Source organism: Podarcis bocagei (assembly GCF_964188305.1).
Source record: "Podarcis bocagei genome assembly, chromosome: 2".
NCBI classification, from domain to species: Eukaryota; Metazoa; Chordata; class Lepidosauria; order Squamata; family Lacertidae; genus Podarcis; species Podarcis bocagei.
Window position 1 is genome coordinate 66,816,207 of NC_138126.1, and position 25,458 is coordinate 66,841,664.

General features: G+C 43.7%; 1 long non-coding RNA gene across 1 annotated transcript in view; it reads right to left on the bottom strand.

Moving 5' to 3' along the window:
- The window catches only part of LOC308580037, a 93,636-nt gene extending 73,167 nt beyond the window's left edge, over positions 1-20,469 (bottom strand). Inside the window, exon 1 of the long non-coding RNA XR_014004680.1 lies at positions 20,348-20,469. This is a non-coding gene — a long non-coding RNA (uncharacterized lncRNA). The remainder of the gene's footprint in view (positions 1-20,347) is intronic.
- Positions 20,470-25,458: the final 4,989 nt, after the last annotated feature.

Consider the following 25,458-nt stretch of genomic DNA (forward strand, 5'->3'; position numbering starts at 1 on the left):
TTAATGCTTGTGTGCTACTGAGACATATCTGTAATTATAAAGGAGCAAGTTTGAACTAAATCTATAGAACCTTTTTCAGCCCAATAGTCATATTCCCTTAGGGGCAACCTTCCAGGGCCTATATTGTGGGGTCTCAGCTACTCCATCCTATTCCTCTCCCTTTGGTTTTCCATTCCCTCCTCCCAAAGTTAGTCAGCATTCTATGGCCACTGAGCTCACTCAGTCCGGTCTTGGTTTTGGATAATACCCCCCTTCTTTTCCTTACTTAGATATTGTTGTATTTCTTCAAACCTTGCGATTCCCGCAAGCTTCACTCTTGAGGAGACGTTTACTTCTGATGAGTCCTTGCCTGTGGCCAGACTCCTGTTTGGATTGGCCAGGTTTCCCTTTGGTACTTAAGGCCCTTCCCTTCCCTTGGGACCCATTCAGCCTTAAGGTCAGAGACTGAACTCATCCTGGGTGCGGATGGCCCCTCCTCAGCATCATCACAGGATCCTGGCCCTCAGACAGAGAGCCTGACCCAGGGCTTGGTGTAAGGGCAGGTCTTCTGATGAGAAGTCCCCTGGCCAAGGCATGACAATCTCCCATCACCCCTGACCATTGGCCATCAGACAGGGGCTGATGGGAGCTGGAGTGCAACAACACCTGGAGGTCAAAAATCACACACACACACACACACACACACACACACACACACACCAGGTATATAGTGTACAGTATAATATGCACAAACATTTCAACCGACTCATGCATGCCATATAACAACAATAGGAATAAATCAAGAATTACAGATGCACAGTGCCTTGTAATTTAGTTGATTGTATGTTAGCACAATGGTTCTGTCACCAATTTGCATCTCCACACTTAATAGGCCAATAATAAAAGGGAAAGTCAAATGAGTTGAGTCCAAGTTGAAAGAATCAGTGGTCCCCATGAACTAGTTTGACAGGCTGATCAGGACATGTCTGCATTTCTCCTAACCTCTTAAGACCATATTTCCCTTCAAGTTCCTCATACAATTATTGCTGTCGATTCAGCTGACTTCATCCTTGCAGAAACCTCATGGAATGCAGCTAAACGTACAGATCAAGGTTATTAAACTTCTCTGTTGCTGTGGCTTCTTACTTGTTTTTGTATGCTTTAGCTCTTTTGAATGGCTAGTTAGAAAACTTTTTTTATACCAAGCCCTTCTGAGAATTCTCAGGGAGGGGGGATGGCATATAATATTAATGACTATACAAACAACAACAGGAATGCAGGAAAAGAAAGAGCAATTTGTTAGAGCAACCTGCAGATCTTTTAGCTCCATAGACAAAAAGAAGAGAATGAACAAAATGCATTTCAAAGAGCTCTAGCAGAGCTTTCTTCCTAATGACTGGAAACTTGTTTCAAGTGCCACTGGCATGAAACCATAAAGGTAAGGCAAGGTGTAGAGATGTACACCACAAAAATAAAGGTGAGACAACCCAGTGCTTCACAACTACATACATGCACTCTTACTCTTGAGAGTAAGATTTCTTCAAGGTTGCGGAACTTCACAGGATCTAACTACCCATCTTCATACAATTTTTGAGTGTCCAGACAAGTGTATGCATGTTTACTTGGGAGTAAATCCCATGGGGTTGTTTCTAGACTACTTAGTTGCATTCGGGTACTCAAAAGTAAGTCTTGCTGAATTCAGTGGAGCTTACTCTCAAAGATGGAAAAGATTGTTGATTTTGGTTCCCTCATTTCCTTATTTCCCCCCATCTTAAATTCAGCTCTTCATATTTCTGGATTTTTTCTAAACAAAAATCTTCATGAAAATGCACCAGCATTTTAATGTGAATTTCTTCTAACAAACACATTTTTGTATGCTCTTTTGACTAATGTACATATTTTTGCAAAAAAAAAATATCCCCCTACTATATTATAATATAATGCACATTTGTATGTTATTTTCACTAATATATTCATTTTTATGTGCACTTTCCTCTAACACATGCATTTTGTAAACACTGGTTGATTGGAGAACTCCATTGCAAAATTTGAATAAATGTGCATTTTGAAGGACAGCTATGTTTCAGTTCTCAAATTGTTTTGAAAAGTTTAAATTTGTTAGATTTTCCTTTAAATGTTAATGGAATCACATTTCTCCATCATTCCTACTTCCAGGTAAGAGTGTATACAACTGCAGACTTAGGGTTGTATCCAACTTAGGTAGAGCAGACCCACTGAAATTAATGGGCCTAAATTTGTCGTGTTCGTTATTTTCAGTGGATTTATTATGAGTTGGACTAATATTAGATACAACTCATAGAATTTAAGTGGGTTTGACTCCCAGGTAAGTTTGCAGAGGATTCCATCCTTACTGCAAGTGCTATTGTCTAAAGCATCACTGTTTGTTTGTTTTTAAGGGGGGGGATGTTTACTCATCGCAAACACTGTCCACGTTGTACTTATTTACAAGAAGGCCGGCACTGACAAAAGATAAAGGCAGACTGTAGTATAAACACTCTTGGTGCTTAGCAACCTACATACTAACTCAACTTCTTTTCTGCTAGGTTTACTTCCCACATTCTCCTCTGCATGCACGTTTCTTGGCTGAAAATTGATAAAGTTACCGTATTTTTTGCTCTATAAGACTCACTTTTTCCCTCCTAAAAAGTAAGGGGAAATGTGTGTGCGTCTTATGGAGCGAATGCAGGCTGCCCAGCTATCCCAGAAGCCAGAACAGCAAGAGGGATTGCTGCTTTCACTGCACAGCGATGCCTCTTGCTGTTCTGGCTTCTGAGATTCAGAATATTTTTTTTCTTGTTTTCCTCCTCCAAAAACTAGGTGCGTCTTGTGGTCTGGTGCATCTTATAAAGCGAAAAATATGGTACACAACTGGAATCAGTAACACAGAGTTACTGTGCTATGTTCACGAGGCAAAATGGAGTGTTTTAAAAGTTTTACAGACTTTGCCTCCCTTTCAGATTTCCTTGAGATGCCTGGGACCAAGACAGCACGATGCATTTGTGTATTGAATTCTCTAATCATGATGATTCGTTGTCAGATTGCTTTGTGAAGAACTAATGACATGTTGAACACATTGTAGTCAATCTGAATTTTCACACAGAGGGGAAAGTTTCACGGTTGGTTTCAATTGTTACTTTCTAAACAAGTGTCTTGTACATAATCCTCATATAGAAGATAAGTGATACAGAAGCCGCTAGAATTGAGGTTAAATATGCAAATCGGATCAGTTAACCAAACATTGCCCTAGAGAGATGGCCTTCTCAGTGGCAGTGTCCTATCTGCGGAAGGTTTTCCTCAGAGGTTTGCCTGGTTGTGGGCCAGGGATGTATTTTATCACAGCACAAAAATCCAGGGGTCCATGAGGGTTCAACCCTGGAACCTGAAGTCTCCTTGGGGGAGTCCATAAGCAAACCTCCAAACTGATGGTGACCTTGAAGGACCATTGGACCTGGACATCCCTGTCCTGGGACTAGATGTTGGATCAGACTTGTAGCCCATCCAGTTAAACCTCTCGCTTAACGCAAGAAATCAAGAGTTACAGTCTACAACAGCTGATGACTGCTAGCTCTTGAAAATCCTCAGCTACAACTAAACAGCAGTACAGTGGTACCTCGGGTTACATACGCTTCAGGTTACATACGCTTCAGGTTACAGACTCCACTAACCCAGAAATGGTGCTTCAGGTTAAGAACTTTGCTTCAAGATGAGAACAGAAATCGTGCTCCGGCGGCGCAGTGGCAGCAGGAGGCCCCATTAGCTAAAGTGGTGCTTCAGGTTAAGAACAGTTTCAGGTTAAGACCGGACCTTCGGAATGAATTAAGTACTTAACCTGAGGTACCACTGTATTTCCAACAGACAGATATGAGTGGTGAACAGTAGTGGCAGATTCACAATAATCTTACCCACCTTTGTGCCTTTTAGTAACAGTCTTGCAAAAATTGTCTAAAAGGATGGCCTTCAGATTCTTTAACAAATCCCATGAAGGATTCTAAATATTAAAAGTGGTGCATCTCACTATTGGATTTTTAAAAATCTAACATTGCAACACAAGACAGTAAACTGGATTCTCACTTGGAAAAACCCTTATATTCCTCAGATCCATGACATCTGCTCCATTATTAAAATAATCTTCATTAATGTTACACTTCTAGAAAAATAGATAAACTCTGAAAGTGACCTCCTTGTTCAACAATGATGCTCCTAGACACTTGATCTAATCTTTCTGGTAAACTGACGCCCTCTTACTGGGAATATTCTCTTTTGTTCCAGAAGTTTTGATGTACTAATAATTAACCCACACAACCTGGCACAGTCCATGTTCTTTGTATTTTGTTCTGACCATTTCGCCTAATGAAGAAGTGTGTGAAGTTGACTTTGTGTCCATGGATCGTTTGGTCCAATGCCAGATATCATCTCAACCTAGTTATATTGACTATACAAGTCTGTCAAGCTCATCTGCCCTATGAATTCAGACCACATTGTTCCAGTCAACAGAACACATTAACAACGGTTGAAGCATCCTTGCTTCTATTGTGCTTTATGTGAGCCTGCTACTGACTATCATTCAGAAAACATAGCAGGTTTGAAATGTGCTGCCTCCCTTCTAAGAGAGGGGATTGCTGGGGAAATGCTGCACTATTATTGTGTAATCTCCTTTGACGTCTAATACATTCTAGCACACAATTTAAGGTCCTGATATGTGATGTTTCTGGGAACTTAAACCAGGGATTGGCAATTCTTCTTCTTCTTCTTCTTCTTCTTCTTCTTCTTCTTCTTCTTCTTCTTCTTCTTGACAAAGAGCTCCTAGGTTTTGTTCAATCCATCATGTGGTGCATTGGGTCAGTGCATCTGGCTGTTAACCAGAAGGTTGGTGGTTTGAGCCTACCCAGGGGCAGTTGTGGGCAGGATTCCTGCATTGCAGGGGGTTGAACCAGATGACCCTCAAGGTCCCTTCCAAGTCTACAATTCTATAAACTGTTGCAGACAGCAGTTGAATATTGCCCATCACATTACTGGAGGTAAACACCAACTCCATTGCTTTCCTCATGCCATCTTCTTCTTTTATTTTGTATGAGAAATACTCCCAAAACTTTTTTTTAAAGTCCCCACCCCCCAAAGAGTGTTATCATTCCCTTGCCACAGCCATGCCCCACCCATTTTTGAAAACTTCTCATTTTTCCTTCCTTCATTTCATTTTTCAGAGGCTGTGTGCTCTTCTGTGTCTCCCTTCTCACAACGACTTACGTAAAGCAGAATATTGCACTACTGGTGTTGCATTGGCACACAGCACTCAGAGTAAAGCTCTTCTGTTCCTGGAAAAGTTCTAAGATACAGTTTCGATCTGTTATTCGTTACAACAGGGTCAGGGGTGTGGGTGTGTGATCTCAATATTCTTTTCAGTACTGTTTTTAATGCATTTATTCTGCTTTTTACACTTACGAGTGTCTCAGAACAACTTACGAAAGCAAGACGATAGAAATAACATAAGAAACTTTTAAAATCAAATATAAAAACACAGATAGGACAGTGAGCAAAGTTTTAGGGTTCTAACACACAAACCCTATTTCTGGTCGTGTCCCTCCCTCCTTCCAAGTGTCCTTTATCTCAGTAGCCTAATTATTTTAGGGGGGGGAGGAGCAGAAAACTTTCTGTTGCTGGTGTTGCTAATCAGTTGTTTGTCAGAATCTTTGCATATTTGCTACAAAACACTCAGAGATTTACCAGTAGATCTGGATCAACCTTCTGCCCACCCCTGCATTAGGAAGTTTCCTGGCTGCACCAGAATTCAGATTCCAGCAACTTGCCTAACAACAAACACCTAATTCAGGAACTGCTGAGGATGCTCCACAGAGATCTCTGGGGGCTACAATTCTGAGAACACTAACTAGGAAGGAAGCCCTGTTAAGGAATAGGTTGTGTTTATTGATCATTCCTCCTGATTTGCTTGCAGTGACATCAGAAGATGCTGGCTGTTTAATGAGCATTCATTCTGATTTATTTGCAGGATGCAAATGCTATCCTATGCTTTCCTGTGTATTTTCACATCACTTTGCTTATTGCGAAAAGCCTGATCTTTTGGGGAAGTAGGTGTGTTGCAGAAGACCTCCTAATGAACTATAAATGTGCAGCCTACATTTGCCAGAATGTGAAAATAGTGGAAGCCCGGAAGTGCCCTAATCCGCCAGTGTCCTTCTGCATAGGAATGCCTGTAAATTCTCTTAACCTAGAAGTTCTATTGATAGGACAGTGAGCAGTTTGTGGTTATTCTGAATCTGTGAAATCCCTCTATGGATATAACCAGAAAAGGCTGAATTGGAAGAAAACACAAATCCTTGTTTCCTTTGTGGCCCTGAGCCTCTGCACAAGGGATATGGTTGAGTTAGGAAACAAGCAAACAGAACTTTCTCCATTTCTGTACCAAAGCATTAATTTCAATTACAGGCAACTCCCCATTTACGTGGGGGTTATGTTCTGAGGCCCTGCACATTTAAGTGAAATCGCATATATCAGGAACACCATTGAAAAAGCCTGCAAACACCCACCAAACCTCCTTGCTCAAACTCAAACTATCCACAGGCCTCAAAGGTCGGTGCAAGGGCTCCTGGGACTGTACTTGCAAAGGCTCATTGGATTGCTAGTTGCTGTTTTCACACAATTTTTTCTCTTTTCATGCTCTTTTACAGCTGTTTTTGCCCCTTTTTGTGCCACTTCCAAGTTTGCAGTGATGCGCACATGTGCACTCGCATGTGCCTTCAATGCGTGTAAATGGGGAATTGCATGTATAGCCCTTGGCTTGGTTCACTTTTTGGTGCAAATCACTTAGCATGTGGTATATATGCTAAGGAACTCCTATACACTATTTATACCTATTTATCTACTTGCACTAGGGATGCAGGTGGCGCTGTGGGTTAAACCACAGAGTCTAGGGCTTGCCGATCAGAAGGTAGGTGGTTCGAATCCCTGCGACGGGGTGAGCTCCCATTGCTCAGTCCCAGCTCCTGCCAACCTAGCAGTTCGAAAGCACGTCAAGTGCAAGTAGATAAATAGGTACCGCTCCGGCGGGAAGGTAAACGGCATTTCCGTGTGCTGCTCTGGTTCGCCAGAAGTGGCTTAGTCATGCTGGCCACATGACCCGGAAGCTGTACGCCCGCTCCCTCGGCCAATAAAGCAAGATGAGCGCCACAACCCCCGGGTTGGTCATGACTGGACCTAATGGTCAGGGGTCCCTTTACCTTTACCTTTATCTACTTGCACTGGCATGCTTTTGAACTGCCAGGTTGGCAGAAGCTGGGACAGAGAAACGGGAGCTCACCCCGTCGCGGGGATTTGAACCGCCGACCTTCCAATCAGCAAGTCCAGGAGGCTCAGTGGTTTAGACCACAGCACCACCCACATCCCTATACATTCTACCATGGGGAGACACTCCAGGGCCGGCCCACTCATGTGGTTAAGTGCAGCAACTGCCTCTGGCAGCGGGCTCCACGAGGGCAACAGATTCCTCCCTTGCTCCTAGCGTAGATCTTCATCCACACCTTCTTCCCTGGCAGGGGACAGGCACTGTTTGGTGTGTCACTTCAGGTGCCAAAATGTCTGAGGCAGCTCCTGAATCACTCCTACCTCCTTTAGCGTTACTTTGACCGGATATTCAAGGTGTCCTCCGGCTCAGCCCTGTCTTCTTCTTCTTCTTCTTCTTCTTCTTCTTCTTCTTCTTCTTCTTCCACACCCTCCCTCCTCCTCTACAGCCTGCACACAGCACCTTTGTGCAGCATACTTCACCGGTAGTGATATTGTGATATTTCCTTGAGGAATTCAGGCAAAAGGGCAGGCAGGTGCCAAATCTGTGAAAACACCAAGCTGCTTCAGCTTCAGTTTCCCAAAGGAAGCCTTTCAGGTGCAATTAGAAATTGGGAAGAAATTCAATTCCATTTCCATCTAAAGGTGAATTTACCAAATTCGCACATTCCAAAACAATGCGCTAACGGAAACACAGCCATCCTTCATAATTCACACTTACTTAAATATTGCAGTGTGCTTCTCCAGATAAGAAAAACACAAATGAGAAATTGAGAGAACTAAAAAAATGACAGTTTTCTCCATGCTTAGGTAACAGGCTGGAGTAGTCATAAAACGCTGACGGGAAAGAGAAGGAACTCATTAGATTCCCCAGTCATTTGGCAATACAGAAAGAACATGCAGCCACAAAGGCACCCTTTGTTGTCCATCCTGTGCCCTGGGCCTTCTCTCTTCCTTTTTGCTGTTTAAGTATTTTTTTTATTTCATTTGTGGAACTGCCAGTTTTTACACTGTACGGCGGGGATAGCCAACATGATTCACTGCACATATTGTTCACCTCCCAACTCCCAAATCCCATTAGCCTCAGAAATCATGGCCATTTATTTATTTATTTAGGGGTATGTATACCCCACCTATTAATCAAAGTTCTTGTGGAGACATACAACATATTAAAAACACAATAAAATAGAAATATATATATATATACAATAGACACTACACCAGGGCACCTCCCTGCCGTTCTGCAGAAGAGTTTCCTGGGCTGCAAATAACTGTTGAAGCAGTTATGTGTTAGTCCCACACAGACCAGGATATTATTACTGGGTGGCTGCTGCTAATGTCCCTCACAGCCCCAGACTGGTTGTCGTTTTCATTAAATTACATTATACCATTTCATATTTTATTACTGTCCACTGTCCTGGTATCCATAAGATTGAGGGCTGGTTTCGAAATGTTTTAAACTAGCACATAACAAATACAGCATTTCAAATTAGGAACATCCATCTTTCTTCTTGGAATGGGTATGAAATATTCACACACACTCCATGCGAAAAAGATAAATCCAACAGAAAGCAATAACAATTCAGATGTCCAGCCGGGTTTCTCAAGAACATTCCTGGATTTCTGAATCCTGTTTTAGAGTCTACACTCTCCCTGTCCATATTTTGAAGTCTATGTTCTGCCTGTCCTGTTCCTCTCATTCTTAAACAGCTCTGCACAGTTCACATTCCCAGCAAAACAACTCTCTGCTTCCCCTGCCAATAACACCCTGTCAGCAACTGGTCAGCGAGTCTGAGGTAAAAGGGGTTTCAGCAGAGAAGTAAAGTGCAATGCCAGCAATAGGCCGAGGGCTGCTATTGTACAAGCATGGTCCATGGGACACAGAGAAGGGATTAAGAGATCTGTGTCAACAGCATGCTTGCATATATAAACAGTGCAGTGGAAAAGAATTCAGGTTCACACATTCATTATCACTGATGAAGTCATCTGCAGTAAAAGCCAAGCTCTGCTCAGGCCGGGGCACAGCATTATTTTAATTAGCCGTGGCTATTGTGCTGTTGCTGGGTCTGGGTCTCAAGTTGGGGCTTGAGGGAGGGAGAAAAAAATGGAGTGGTTCCACCCAGTTTTGATCCAACACCACCTACAATTGTAGTTAGCCACACTCTGTCAGCATGCAGCCCCTGACACACTACCCCTGAGAGAGCGTGGCCTGGAAAGTAAAAAGATTGCCCATGAAGGAAATCAAGTTGTTAGTGTGGCACACAAGGCATTTTGATACTCTGGTAAGAGCACTGTTAGGAAGCCGTTTGTTCCTTCACCAGGGCTCTTCTCAGTTAAAAACATAAAAACATGGAGTTAGCATGGACCTGAAGGTCACCTGCTCCAACCAGAAGCATAAGGAGTCAAAGCCCATTCTCCCTACTCTAGTGCAGCCCTGCCCAAATTGTGACCGTCTGAGTCAAACACAAACTTCCAGCCATTTAAAGCTGCTTGACAGTCCCATTTTATTTTATTTTTTAGAGTTCCAGGCAAGCGGCATAAACAGCAAGTTCATCTGGCTCCGAACGGGCTGACATATATAACTGGTGAGCTGTGTTCTGCACAGTGGACCATGCCGTGTGTAGGAAGGAGTCAAACTATCTGTCTACAAGCCCCTCACGGGTAGAGAATTCCACAGCACTTTAAATCTTCCTGTACACACTTTGCCAGTCCAAATTGGTTTGATGAATTTGAACCATATATCAGAGCTGGTCCTAGATATCACTCTCTTCCCCCCACCCCCCTCAATTCCATTTACAGAATCTGTAAAGACTTGCAGCTGAATCTTACTTCAGTCCTGGCAATGGGACTACACCTTCCACTTAAGAACAACAGGCTCAGTGGTGCATGGCACACACAGTTCTGTTCTCTAAGGAAACTCAAGTGGAACAGTGGAAGGTGCAGGCTGCTACCACTGCCCACCAGCAGCATTTACTGCCTGAGGCAGCCACCTCATTCAGCCTAATGATAGGACCAGTCCTGCTTCTACTGAGGAATGAACATGAGAAACCACAGAGAACTCTCACAACTTTGATCCCAAACAGGTATAAATCATCCAACTTGGGCAGAGGAGATGTATGGGCTTTCATCATATGCCGAGATTGAAGCAACTTGTAACATCTCTCAGAAAAAGCAACATAAATGCATTTTCTAATGAATAGCTCCCCAAAAAGGACAGTAGTGGCAGTTCCTTCTCCCATCGATTATTTTATTAATGAAGGCATCTCCAGTACCAGCAACCACAAGGCCAAGGTTGGATCATAAATCTTGTTACAGATCTAGAGTTAGTGAACTTTAGAAATTAGTAAAATGGCAGAATTTAGATAATTTTTGGAGTATTGAAGGGAAGATTCCAGGCCAGTGGAAAAATACAGGCCAGGGCTTCACGTGGGACAGAGATCACTAACATGATGAAAGGTCTTGGTGGCTCATCACAGAGAAATCCTTGGGCCAGCAGCAGAGGTTGCCAAAGTTATGGTGAATGATGTAATCAGTTTAAAATTCTCACCTTTTAAAACTAGGCTTGGAAGAGGGGAGTGAACGGATGGGGAGGAGTTTCTTGAAGCAAAGTGTTCTGGGAACAAGAAGGGGGAAATAAGTAGAACTCTATGCAGGTGCTGAAGGTCAGAACCATCTAGGCAGGCTGGGACAGAGACACAGAGATGTACTGGAATCCTATACTATGGGGAACAAGCCCTTCGAAATGTGAATGCTATAAACTCTGCAGCTCTCTATTGCAGACTTTAGGTGTAAATATGTGTAAAGTAAACCATATTTCTTAAAGACACTAGCCTCCACCGTGCCTTGAATTCCCAATGGAAACACAACCCTGGGTGAGTGCCTGTAACTACGTGGGATTTTGCTATGCTTGGTGGAGATTGGAGGTAACACTATTTGTATAAATTGATAGAAGCTCTTGGAGGAAACAGGACACATCTTCCTGAATTTTTACTCTAAAAAGAGCAGAGGACTAAGGGGTGTTCAAATGACCCCTCCCCATACATGCAACAAGGACAACATGATAATGACTACTGGCAACACCCCAAAAGGGGCACCTCTCCTCCTGTGGCTGTACCTTCTGCATTGGTATGAAGGGACACTGCACACAACAATATGCATATGCAATTCCTCCATGCAAGCAGCAACTCTGGCCCACCCTGGTTCCCATTGACATACAGCAGCCACCACACATATCCGAATGCATGTAGGACCCTTTAACATTAATGCTGAATGTGTAGCTACTGGCCAGCAGATAGCAGATAGATGCAAAGCTGCTCCTTCTCACACATTAAGCAGAAGCAAGGGAATGATGTTGTCTTATGAATTCCTGCCAATGACTCCAGAATATGCTTGCTGGTTCCACCTGCACACACCTGCTACACATCCCGCAAGCTCTGAAACCCAACTCAGATATAAGGCAAAGGACGAACACGCTGCTAAGAATGAACTGCTGCAGTGGCTATTTGCAGACTGAGAGATATGTTACTGTCACTGAAAATAAACATCCCTGCAGTACAGTATTCCCTGGACGCTGTATGTGTAATGGAACCAGACCGAGAAGTTTGTCTTCAGAGCTGCACAAACATTAATCTGATGACACTGGTCTAGGTGTGTGTGTGTGTGTGTGTGTGTGTGTGTGCGCGCGCGCGTGTGTGTGTGTGCATTTTGTAGCACACAATGATCTGGTTTGCACCTAATACTAAGTCAAATTATGGCTTAGCACGAATGAGCAAATGTGCAGGTTCAGTGTTTGTCCCTTGGTTTTGCTGTTGCTGAGCTACCCATGGTTTGGATTAGTGTTACATCTGAACCCAGGTTTGTGGTTTATCTCCCTCCAAATGCTGAGCTGTAACCGAGGTTTGTTTTTTGTATACCACTTGTGGTTTGTCTAGGGGAGACAAACCACAAGCTTGGGCTCAGACATAATGCTAAGCCAGACCATCATTTAGCCCTGGGTAGTCTATTTACAACAATCAACATAGGAGCATAGCATTATATTGAATTGGACCATTGGTCCATCTAGAATAGAATAGAATTTATTATTTATACCCCGCCCATCTGGCTGGGTTTCCCCAGCCACTCTGGGGAACATTCCAACAGAGTGTTAAAATACAGTGGTCTGTTAAACATAAAAAGCTTCCCTAATGAGGGCTGCCTTCCAATGCCTTCTAAAAGTCTGGTAGTTGACATCTGGTGGGAGGGTGTTCCACAGGGTTGCCACTACCAAGAAGGCCCTCTGCCTGGTTCCCTGTAACTTGGCTTCTCACAGTGAGGGAACCACCAGAAGGCCCTCGACGCTGGACGTCAGTGTCCGGGCAGAATGATGGGGGTGGAGACGCTCCTTCAGGTATACTGGACCGAGGCTGTTTAGGGGTTTAAAGGTCAGCACCAACACTTTGAATTGTGCTCGGAAATGTACCGGGAGCCATCTAGCTCAGTATTGTCTGCACTTGACTGGCAAAAGATCTCTAGGATTTTAGGCAGGATTCTCTTCTAACACTACCTGGAGATGCCAAGGACTGAACCTAGAATCTTCTGCTTACATAGCAGGTGCTTGACCACTGAGTTATGCCCAGCCCTATAGCATTTGGTCTGCTGGACACTGACATATGCATATAATCTTTTCAATTCTGAGTCAGAGAACTGAAAAGAAGGATGGAAGAATTTTTAGATGATATGCTGTTCATACAGGCAAGCATAACAAGCTTGACAAATTACCGTAACATACAGAACTAGTTCATTACAGATTTCAGCACCATTCCTAGCTATTCTTGTCAATAGCATGTTTAAATGCACATGCCATTATTTCCTATGGAAAGACTGAAAACAGGTTAAGATACAGAAATCATCATTCATGTTACCTACAGAACAAGAGAAAGAGTCCATACCTCTGTAGCTGAAGTGATCAGATGCAAGAGAGGGCATTTGACTGTGTCCAGCTTCTCTTAGCATCACTTTCAAAAACACTGTAAGCCATTCTCTGTGACAAGATTTATCTACCAATTTACCTATCAATATGTTCACTTCTGTACAACCAGCAAAGATACAGGAAGTGTCTCCTCTTATGCATGTGGTCAGCTTCCTTCCAGTCTGCTGGCATTTTTAAAAGGATCTTTGTAGGTTGCCTGTTGTTGTTGTTGGCACTGCTCCTATGCCATTTAGAATATCTAGATCCTGTATCTAATATGCTTATTTTGTTGACCTTATTCATAGCAATCTATAATCCATTTATTGCAGAGTTACCCTGTTAATTAATAAATTGGATTGCTCTGGAATCAATATGTTGCAGATTGTAGTAACCACCTGTTGTTTCTACATGGAAGCTTAAAAGCCGACCAATTTCAACAGAACTTGCATTGCTTGTGCCCAGAATTGTTACTTCTAGATTGGGGAAGGAGCCAATGTTTAGTTACATATTTATAAAGTGCCAATTGATACACTGAGTCCTTTGTTGTTGCTCTTTTACTTGGGGATGCCAAACACCATGACCACAGAAAGACGAAAATGATGACAGATGCATGTCACAGTTAAAGCGAATTTTGAAACATGCAGCATTTATCGCTCATCATGTTTATTGCTCCGGATTTGACAATCATTATGTTTCACTATCAAGCTGATGTATGATTCTCTTGTGGAGAATTGCTCTAAGACATCCACATATAATGTAAAGTGGTACCTCTGGTTACGTACTTAATTCGTGTACCGACTGAGAACTTATCAGACAAGCCCAGCACCTGCAATTCTCATTTCAGAAGCACGAAGAATTCTTTTAGATAGGTGCCTCAGGAGACATTTAAACACAGCTTCCCTTTGTTGATAAGGACGCAGTAACTTTTCTGGCTTGGATCCTTTACCTGTCATCATATGCCCTCGTTCAAAATTTTAAAAATTACAGTTTAAGACTAAATGGTGATGATCATCTTATTGTCATTAACAAGTGCCTTGACATTTGATAAAACTATCTCTTAACTATCTTGTTGTTAACTACTCAGTGAACACACTGTGTGAATTTAGCTTTCACGGAATCCTGTTTTTTAAGATCCCCATCACAGGCATCCACTATTCCACTTTCCTCTACTGATGCAGGAGAAGAAGAGGGAAAGAAAACCTAATGGATTTCTCTTCGCTTCCTCTAATGCATTCAAACAGTTTTGTTACTTATTGCATTACATGTCACTGGGGAGAGTGTTCAGCATTCTGGAGATGTGTGTGGATGCCGGCCTAAGTTTCATTATTATAATCTACCATATTTTTTGTCCTATAGGGCGCACCGGCCCATAGGACGCACCTCGTTTTTTTGGGGGGGAAATGAATAAAAAAAATTATTTCCCCCCCCCGCCGCGGCTGCCGCCCCAAGCCTTGCGCACACCTGCCCGAAGCACGGGGCACCCTCCGGAGGGCTCCACGTGCTTCGGGCTGCAGGCTGCCGCCCCAAGCCTCGCGCGCCCGGCGGGACCTCCTGCCGGGTGTGCAAGGCTTGCGGACACTCGCCGGGGCTGCAGACTGCTGCCTGCAAGCCTTGTGAGCCCGCGGGAACTCTCGCCGGGCTTGCAAGGCTTGCGGATAGCTTCCTGAAGCCTGGAGAGTGAGAGGGGTCGGTGCACACCGATGCCTCTCGCTCTCCAGGCTTCAGCGAAAACCTGCATTCGCCCCATAGGACGCACACACATTTCCCCTTCATTTTTGGAGGGGAAACAGTGCGTCCTATGGGGCGAAAAATACGGTAAGCAACTAGAACTGGAAACATGTTATTGGTTCATACTATTGTTATTCTGCTGCGATTTCCCCACAAAACCTTTTGAGCTTTCTGAGGTTCATGGATAAATGATTAAACAAGGTAGTTTTGCAATTTAATTTTATTCTGTAGATTGGACTTGCACCTTTGACTTAGATGTTTTTATCTTGCTGGGAAAACTGCTGCCAACATTTGTGCAGGTTGCTGCACAGAGAGAGAGAGAGAGAGAGAGAGAGAGAGAAGGAGGAGCAAAGCCCAGGGCTTAACACAGGCGACCTCACATCTCCATACCACTGTTAAAGGATCTGTGTGGGCCAAAGGTGTTCCCACAAAGAAGTGAGCATCAGCTGTAAACAATGAATGATTGGGATTCTCCCAGTGGGCCTTAAATTGTGATTGTCCCTTCAGCCTCACATTGTAGAGGGAGGCCTGGTATAGATAGTGCCACTGCCAAATCTTTGTAACGCTGCCCCATCTCTTTCTCGTGTAGACCTTGCACCGGTTCCACCATTCTCCAAAAGATCAGTTTACATGGACAGGAAAGATGGCAGTCATGTTTATATATCCCTGGGATAGAAAAGAGTATACAGGAAACCCTCCTCAGAAGCATCAGCACATAAGACTGGATTCAGAGTCAGTCATGGCCATTGACTGAAATATTTTCCTTATACTCTTTCAGATCCTTGAAAAATGTCTACACATGGGGAATATATAACATGACTGTCGTATTTGCCATATTTCCTTTCCCAGACAAACTACATATTTCTTGGAGAACAATGGAACAGTGGATGTACTTAAAGTACAACTAACCATCTGGACCATACCCATTACACAGGATCATCATAGGTAGGTACAGATACTAATACTGTACACTAGTAGAGTTTAGCACATGTGCCCACAGGAAAAGACTGTTCTGATTACACAGATACTAGCATAATTAACTAGTCTGTTAGGTGAACCTGTAACAGCCAAACTGAACACAGCCCAGTGGCTACTTATGGTGGTCTGGCAGGTGCTAAGTAAATAGGTCAACTCACTTCCTGCCCTGTTTTAATAGTCCACAGCAGTACACAACAGTGTGCATTTCCACAAGCCACTGGTGAGTTTATCATGGCTGGTAGGCCATGTCTGGCCTGCTAGGTCACAAATTTGTGTGCCCCTGGTGGTCAGAGTAGCAGTGGGCAAAGTGACTCTATTGTGTTAAAGAACCACCCATGACTTACAATCCCAGCTAAATAAAAACTCATACTCTCCATCATTTATCAGATGAAAATAAGGACACCCCAACATTACTCCAATGAAAATAAGGATGTCCTACTAAACCACAGAGCCTAGGACTTGCCGATCAGAAGGTTGGCGGTTCAAATCCCCGTGACGGGGTGAGCTCCTGTTGTTCGGTCCCTGCTCCTGTCCACCTAGCAGTTCGAAAGCACCTCAAAGTGCAAGTAGATAAATAGGTACCGCTCCGACGGGAAGGTAAACGGTGTCTCCATGCGCTGCTCTGGTTTGCCAGAAGCGGCTTAGTCATGCTGGCCACATGACCCGGAAGCTGTACACCAGCTCCCTCAGCCAATAAAGCGAGGTGAGCGCCGCAACCCCAGAGTGGGTCATGACTGGACCTAATGGTCAGGGGTCCCTTTCCCTTTACCTTACTTGGAAGTGAGCTCTCCTTTATTGCAAGCCTTCAGGTCATGCTTGGGTATGTCTTTATTGTTACTGCAGCAAGTGTGATACTGAAGTGTACTTTGGCATGTCCTGTCTGAGATTCCTTTTTTGCTACTAGGAATAAATCGCAACATCATGTGTCATGATGCTGACACAGAATAAATAATGAAATACGTAAATGTGTCATGGTGTAGCATTCTCTGGCCATTGCCACATTTTCTTCTGTTGACAAATTAACTACATCAGTGTAAAGTATCTAACACCATCTGAGCATGAACGAAGGAAGTGAATATCTCTCAGCTTAGCCTGTGTCCATACTCCCGGGGAAGTGAAGTGCACATAACATTAGCTACAATCCATATCTATCCTGTATTTATCTTCTCGTTTCTTATGAAATACTACATTTTTATTCCCCCTCCCCCGAAAAGCCCCCTAGTTTCAATCAAAACTGATAAAAACAATGACTTGGCTGCATGTTAAGCTGGCAATGTGTACCCAGCCTTAGTTATGCAAGCTGTGCAGGTCATGCATCCCATTTTAAGGACAAACTTCACACAATTTCAGTGCATCCGACTCAGGACTCATGGCATACGTTGGAATTATGAACACACTGGATTCATTGTACAAATGGGCTAATCATGAGTTCCAGTGGCATTACTAAGTTTAGGCATAAATAATCTGCATGCAGTGATCTTGTGAATACTCCTTTCACATCCAGACAACTTATCACCACTGTCAAATAACTTGTATAAATCTAGATTTGGGGACTGCTGCAGGACATACATAAGGAGAGCCTTGCTGGATCAGACCAGAGGCCTAGTAGTTCAGCAACCCATTTTTCTCACAGTGGCCACAGTTTTGGGGAAGCCCACAAGCAAGACAGGAGGGCACTATCCCTCTCCCTCTTTTGCTCTCCAACAACTGGCATTTAAAAGGATGCTGCTTCCACTAATGGAGATGGCATATATAGCCTTAACACTAATAGCCACTGATAATCTTATGCTCCATGAATTTGTTTACTCCCCATTTTAAAGCCATCTAAATCAATAGCTGTTACCATGTACAACACACATACGGCTACATATATGTTTTTGCCAAGAGGCGTTTGGAACCAAAAGCAATTGCTGAAAGCCATTTTGGGATGAGATTCAGGAGCAGTTGGTGGGGTAGGGGTGGTGCTCTGTTAACTCCCCCCTCCCAGCAGTGTTGCTGCTGCATGTGTACTGGAAGAAGCAAAGATCACCAGTGTCAAAGCAATGATTCTTCAACATCAACTTCGTTGGACTGGTCATGTTGTGCGGATGCCTGATGATCGTCTTCCAAAGCAACTACTCTATTCCAAACCTAAAAATGGAAAGCGTAATGCTGCTGGTCAACAAAGGAGGTTTAAAAACTCTCTCAAGGCAAATCTTTAAAAATGTAGTATAAACGCCCAAAACTTGGAAACACTGGCCTGCAAGTGCTGGAATTGGAGAACAGCCTTTACCAAAGGTGTCATGGGCTTTGAAGACGCTTGAACTCAGGATGAAAGGGAGAAACGTGCTAAGAGGAAGGCACGTTTAGTAAACCTTCACTGTGATCAATTCCTGCCCGGAAACCTATGTCCCCACTGTGGAAGGTCGTGTGGATCCAGAATTGGCCTCCACAGTCACTTACGGATTCACTGTCAAAACCGTGTTTATGGAAAACAACCTTACATGGCTACAAATGATCGCCAAAGAAGCAGCAGCAGCTGCATATATCAGAGTGGGGGTGGGGTGGGGCAGTGTTGTAATAATAATAATAATAATAATAATAATAATAATAATAATAATAATAATAATTTTATTTATATCCCGCCTTCCCCAGCCGAAGCCGGGCTCAGAGCGGCTAACAACAGTAAATAATGGGGCCTGCATAGACAAACCACTGCACTTTGGCTACCACTTCTGACTGGAATAGGGCTGCAAAATCCTTTGCTCTCCTGCTGTTTCTTTCTGCTCTAAATCAGCTACGTTTCTACCAGCAGGGACCTGTTTCCTTTGGAACAGGAAAAAAATATCTCTGGAAGGGTAAGGGTAAGCAGTCTCTCTCTCTCTCTCTCTCTCTCTCTCTCTACATCCTGCACTCAAGACTGAAGCTTGCCATATTGTTTTGTTGTTGTTTGTTTAAAATAGCCACTGAGAGAAGCAGGCCCAGCAATGTGTGCCATGTACACTTTTCAACCTTCATGTTCTCAATCATGGGGTGTGTGCCCAAGGGCAAGTGATATGACCTTAAAGAACATCCGGCTTGCGAAATCGATGAACACAAATAGTGCTTGAATGTGGCCAGGCACAAGGGAGCTTGTCCATGAGATGGCGGGAAAGGGCGAGGTGGAGAGCAAATTTGGGCTACAAACACTGCACTCCTGACCTCTGTGGGGACAACAAACACACATACCAATGTGTGTTGTGCTCAGTTCCTCAGATACAAGCCAAAGCAATGTAAGTCAGCCTTGCATTTGGCAGTCAGAGAGCCTCTGTGTGTACAGTTCTGGTTGCCTCACCTCAAAAAGGATATTACTGGATAAGGTGAAGTTTGGAACAGGGCAAGCAAAATGAGCAAGGGGGTGGCACAAGGGGATGAGGAAAGGTTGCAGCATTTGGGACTTTTCGGTTCAGAGAAAAGGCAAGCGGGAGTGACATGACTGAAGTTTATAAAAATATGCATAGGATGGGATGGAGGAAGTAGTTTTTCTGCCCCTCTCATAACAGTAGAACTCATGGCCCTCCAACGAAGCTGAATGTTGGAAGATTCGGGACAGATAAAAGAAAGCAACTATGGAACTCACTCCCATAGGAGGCAGTGGTGGCTGCTAACTTAGATGGCTTTAAAAGAAGATTGGGCAATTTCATAGAGAAGGCTATCAATGGCTATTAGGTAGAGGCAACAATGCTTCCAAATCCCAGTTGCTGGAGGCCACAGGCAGGGAGAATGGTCTTGTGCTCAGCTCCTGCTTGCGGGTTTCCCACTTGACCACTGTGGGAACAGGATGCCGGACGAGATGGGCCCATTGGTCAGATCCAGCAGGCTTGTCTTACGTTCTAATACATTAAGGCCAAACTACATGTTACACACTAGCGAAGGCGTATCACTGAACCCAGAACCCCCCTTCTTTCCCCCCATGAAAGCCTGCTCTGAGAGTGCCAGAGAAGGAGGGCAAAATAGGTGCCCATTATTTCCCTGATCCAAATTGCCCCCACCCAACTTCTTTTCCCCTTCATGGGTTCTATTTTCCCCAAACACGTTTTACAAGAGCTCCAAAGAGCTCAGTCTTCGAGAAAGTGCCTGTCCTGTTTATAATTCCCCCTTTTCATTGAGATTTTAAGCTCTCTGTTGATTCCTCAAGATATCTGTCTGGTTATTTTGCCATGGAAACAGCCATTGCCTTGCCTTGAAAGTCTTCCATTCCCCTCCCCTCTCCCCCGGCCATCATTCTCCATCCTTTCACCTTGCAACTGATAGCCATAATTCCAGGCAAGACAATGCTGAGCTTAGCTGAAATTATCAGCTATTGTCCTAAATAATTATCCTCTACAGTTCTCATCGCCACCAACAGATAAACTCCAGGCCCTCCATAGTTCAGAGATGGACTCTAGTTATCAGACAGCATTAAACATAGTCAAAATAAAAAAAATTCCTTCCAGTAGCACCTTAAAGACCAACTAAGTTAGTTCTTGGTATGAGCTTTCGTGTGCATGCACACTTCTTCAGATACACATGCACACGAAAAGCTCATACCAAGAACTAACTTAGTTGGTCTTTAAGGTGCTACTGGAAGGAATTTTTTTATTTTGACTATGGCAGACCAACACGGCTACCTATCTGCAGCATTAAACATACTGAGTCACTGCAGGGAGGCAAAATAACTTTTCATTAAATTACCTAAGGCAATCATTTTCAGGGAAGGTGGAGAGGAGCAAGGGGCATCCTTTATTCACGCTCTTGTGCCATGTTATAGTGGGCTGCTAATATCACACACTGCCTGATTGGTTTTCTCAACTAGTCTGCTGACACATGTGTTAGCCATCAATCCTAAATATATGATATTTTTCATTACTTAGTCTAGGGGTAGCTAACATGTGGCCCTCCCAAAGTTGTTGGACTACAATTCCCATCATCCCTGTCAAGTTGGCAATGCTGACTGAGGCTGATGGGAGTTGGAATTCAATATCATCAGAAAGGTCAGAGATCCCCAAACCATGGCCCAGCATCTGGCAGAGGGACTGCTAGACCTCATTGCCTAACACCCTTCAGAGGAACTACGGTAATACACCCCAATGCCCAATGTATTTCCTTGGTTACCACCAGCAGTGGTATATTTTCTTCAAAGTTCGCAGGAGCTAAAATTTAGTCATTTAATATTAGGTACATGATATGTGAAGGACGCGGGTGGCACTGTGGGTTAAACCACAGAGCCTAGGGCTTGCCGATCAGAAGGTTGGTGGTTCAAATCCCCACGACGGGGTAAGCTCCCGTTTTTCAGTCCCTGCTCCTGCCAACATAGCAGTTTGAAAGCACATCAAAATGTGCAAGTAGATAAATAAGTACTGCTCCAGCGGGAAGGTAAACGCCGTTTCCGTGCGCTGCTCTGGTTCGCCAGAAGTGGCTTAGTCATGCTGGCCACATTACCTGGAAGCTGTACGCCGGCTCCCTCAGCCAATAAAGCGAGATCAGGGCCACAACCCCAGAGTCGTCCACAACTGGACCTAACGGTCAGGGGTCCCTTTACCTTTTTACATGATATGTGTACCTAGCAAGGTACCTGAAGTTTATTTATTTATTTAAATGGGGATTGAATCTGTGATGCTCAGCTAGAGATTTCATCTAATCTGCAGATGAGTATGCTTTTATCCTCATGTTAGGTAATTTCACTGAACTGATAAGAACATGAAACAAGAATATGTCAATTAAGAAACAAGCTCAAGGGACTGCTCTTTCTTCCTATGGTAAGGTTCTATCCATCTACAGACTTGACAAAGTGTTGGAGAGCCAATTTGGTGTAGGGGTTAGAGTGTTGGACTAGGACCAGAGAGACCAGGGTTCAAATCCCCACTCAGTCATGGTCCCTCAGTCTAATCTTCTGATTAATGGTTGTTGTGAGGAGAAAATGGGGAAGGGGAGAACCCTTGGAGGAAAGGTGGGATATAAATGCAACAATAAATAAAATAAAGCTTGCTTTTGATCACCAAGACAGACTTCTGCTGAAACTTTCCAAAAAAGAGCAAGAGCCACACAGAATGCCCTGAGCTGTGTTGCAGGAAGGCCAAACAGAGTTCCACTGATGATGAATGAATGAGCCAGCAGTACTCTGTCCATGATAAAGAGCCATCTCTGTGAAATTATGTACCCAGGCATGTAATCAGTACGGGGCAGGCACTGCTAACTTCATCTTCGGCTGATCAGGCTGGGTGGGGTTCCTGAGACAGTCAACATCCAATGCCTTAGAGATAGCTCAGAGCAGGGCAGAGTTGGGAGGAGGACAATGACAGTGCATGCAACATGCATTGATGGAACCTGACAGTGGAGGGACATTGGGGGCCCAGCAGCTATCACACTGCAAGATCAGGGCCACTGGAGTAGCCAGTAGGGCGTACATACTGTTTTCCCAGGTGGTTGTGATCATCAGTGCTAAAACTATGAGAGGAACATAGGAAGCTGTCTTATATTGTATCAGACCGTTGGTCCACCTAGCTCAATATATTTTTGCACGGACTGACAGTGTCTTTACAGTATTTCAGACAGGGAATCTTTCCTAGCCCTACCTGGAGATGCTGAGGATTGAACCAGGAACCTTCTCATGCAAAACAGACACTCTACCACTGAGCTTTTCCATTCACTTGTCCCTGCTAGGTTACTTTGAATGAAGGAAAGGGGTTGGTGAGAGGCAAAAAGAGGTTGAGCAGTTCTTCATTTGGTGGGCCTGGAATGCTAAGTAAGAGATGTGTTCAGAAGAGGAAGGCAAGCTGTGCACAGATGTAGTCCAAGCAGTCAATTTTCAAAATTCGGAAAGGAAGGGAAGTCTAGAGAAGCACCGTTATCAGACTGTAAGCACTTTGTGCATTCATTTTGAGGCTCCAGTTATCTCTGTGATGGTGTGCACTGCAAAGCAGCATATCAGGCTTTTTTGTAACAGCACACACTTCAAATGACAGCACTGAGTTTCATGCTAAAATATTCAGACCTCTGTGAAAATTCAGGTGGTCCAGCCAGGACGCACTAAGGAGTAGCGAATCTGCAGCCCTCCTAATGTTGTCAGGCTACAACTCCTATCAGTCCTGACCACTGGGCATGCTGGCTGGAGCTGATGGGACTTGGAGCCATCAAGTTCCCTGTCCCCTTATTATGCAAATAAAGTAAACATATGCATATTTGTAATGCTTGGGCTTATTTATTTTGAAAGCAAAAGCTGGGCTTTTTGACAATGGCTGATAACAGGGTTTTATACTGAACCTTAATGGCAGATGTAAATTTTTAATGATTTCATATTGTTGCTTTTTTTTTTTTTTGCTCACTGTTTGATGTGGATTCATCCTTTTTGTACATCACTGAATTATTATTATTACTATTACATTTATATTCCATCTTTCCTGCAAGTAGCTCAAAGTGCCCTTCTCAGTTTCATCCTCACAACAACATTGGGAGGTAGGCTAGCTGAGAGACAATGCCTGGCCCAAGGTTGCCTAGTGGTCTTCATGGCTGAGTGGGGATTTGAACCCTGGTTAGAAATCAGAAAAGTACCGTATTTTTCGCTCTATAACACGCGCCAGACCATAACACGCACATAGTTTTTAGAGGAGGAAAATCCATAGGCATGCCACCTGTAGGCATTTCCTCCATAACACGCACAGACATTTCCCCTTACTTTTTAGGAGGAAAAAAGTGAGTGTTATGGTGCAAAAAATACGGTAACTAAGAGGAACATAACTTACTAAATAAAACCTACACAAAAATACATTTGCCTAGAATCTCAGCAGGCACAGGCTGTACAAATGATGTTCCTAGGACTAGGCTTTATCCAGATATATGCTATCGCCAGCAGCAAGGGATAGCATGCATTGTCTTTTTTTAATGACAAGAGGCAGTACTAGGCAAACTTCCATTTGTCTGCTCCCTTAGGCTCCTGCACATAAATCCTATGAAACCTTGACTTTCAGTGGAGCTTTTTGTGAGAGCTGAACAGCCATAGCTCACAGGACTGTGGAGAGAATCCATGACTTGGCAGAAAAGTGAAGTCTTATTCAGCATGCCAGTGAGGCTTCCCTTCCCTTTATCTACAGCTGCTCTGCCAAAATCTTCAGTGCCGTCTGCTACTACGTGGAAAAAATGGGGGGACACATGAGAAAGATTATATATTCATTTGAAGACCTCATCACTTTGGAAATGTAGTGGGCAGGTGGCATAAACACAGCTCCATGCCTCTGTTATCATATTCACCATGGAGATTATCTGCAGGTTAAACTATGGCAGAAAGGTGATTGTTATGCACAGATATAATTTACTGATAGGGTGCTGTAAAACACACCGTACTTTCATGAGGATATTTCCTTTTGCCATATGGAACTGTAGACAGTATCTGCATCTGTATAAGGTCTCACCACATAGTATTTCCGCTCTTACGAGCATGAGCTTGCCAATGACCTCTATATTAAACAAGAACAACTACAGGAAAACAAACAGACTTGTGCATTTTGTGAACCATACCTGCTAGACATAGCCAGCACTTCCAATTTCTCTGCATTATGGTGCATCAGCCAGTGCCAAATGCACTACACAAGTGGATGAGGGAAATTATGGCCTTCCAGATATTGTACCCCAACTCCCATCAGCCCCAGTCAGCACAGCCAATCGTTAGAGATGATGGGATTTCTAGTCCAGGAACATCTGGAAGAGAACCACAAGTTCTCACCCTTGTTCAAAGTTTATTTCAGTGTGTTTCCCCTCATGTATGAGGTTAGTGGTGTGGATTTCATTCTGACTAGTGCAAAGCAAACTGAAATGGCACAAGTGATATGAAGTGGTACAAGTGGTATTCTTCAGATCTTCTGAGGGTTAGTATAAGAATTCTGGCATTAACTATTCAGCAGTGGCAGTGGATAGGAATATAGAAAGCTGTCTGATACCAGGCTAAAACTGTCCATTTAGCTCAATGTTGCCTACTCTGGGTGGCAACATCAGTCTCCAGGATGTCATGTGGAAGTCTTCGCCATCACCTAGTTCTTTCAAATGTAGATGCATGAAATGGAACTTGGGGTTTTCTGCTTGCAAAATATATCCTACTGAGCTTTGTTCCCTCCCCATAATCAGTGTGCACAGAAAGAGGCTAGATGGATCCATTGGTATGGATCAGTATAAGACAGCTCCTTCAGTGTTACCATATTAATAGCCCATCGCCAGATTATGTTAAGTTGGCAGGCTCTGACTTGTTCAACACAGGGTGGCTATGTCTGCTAAATAGCCTTAATAATGTAACATATGGTCAGCAACAAATCATGGCGTTAACGTTTTGAAACAAGTTTCAGAAAACACTTGAGATTGGCTTTGCTGCCGCCTACTGACAGTAGTGGAGCAAAGCAGCTTTGCAAACTTTTTTTTTGCAGGTATATGCAGCTGTACACACAAGAGCTGGCTCCAGAGATGCAATTTTGTTTGTTTGTGTCCTCAACAAGGGTAATAGAATCATAGAAGCGTAGAGTTGGAAGGGA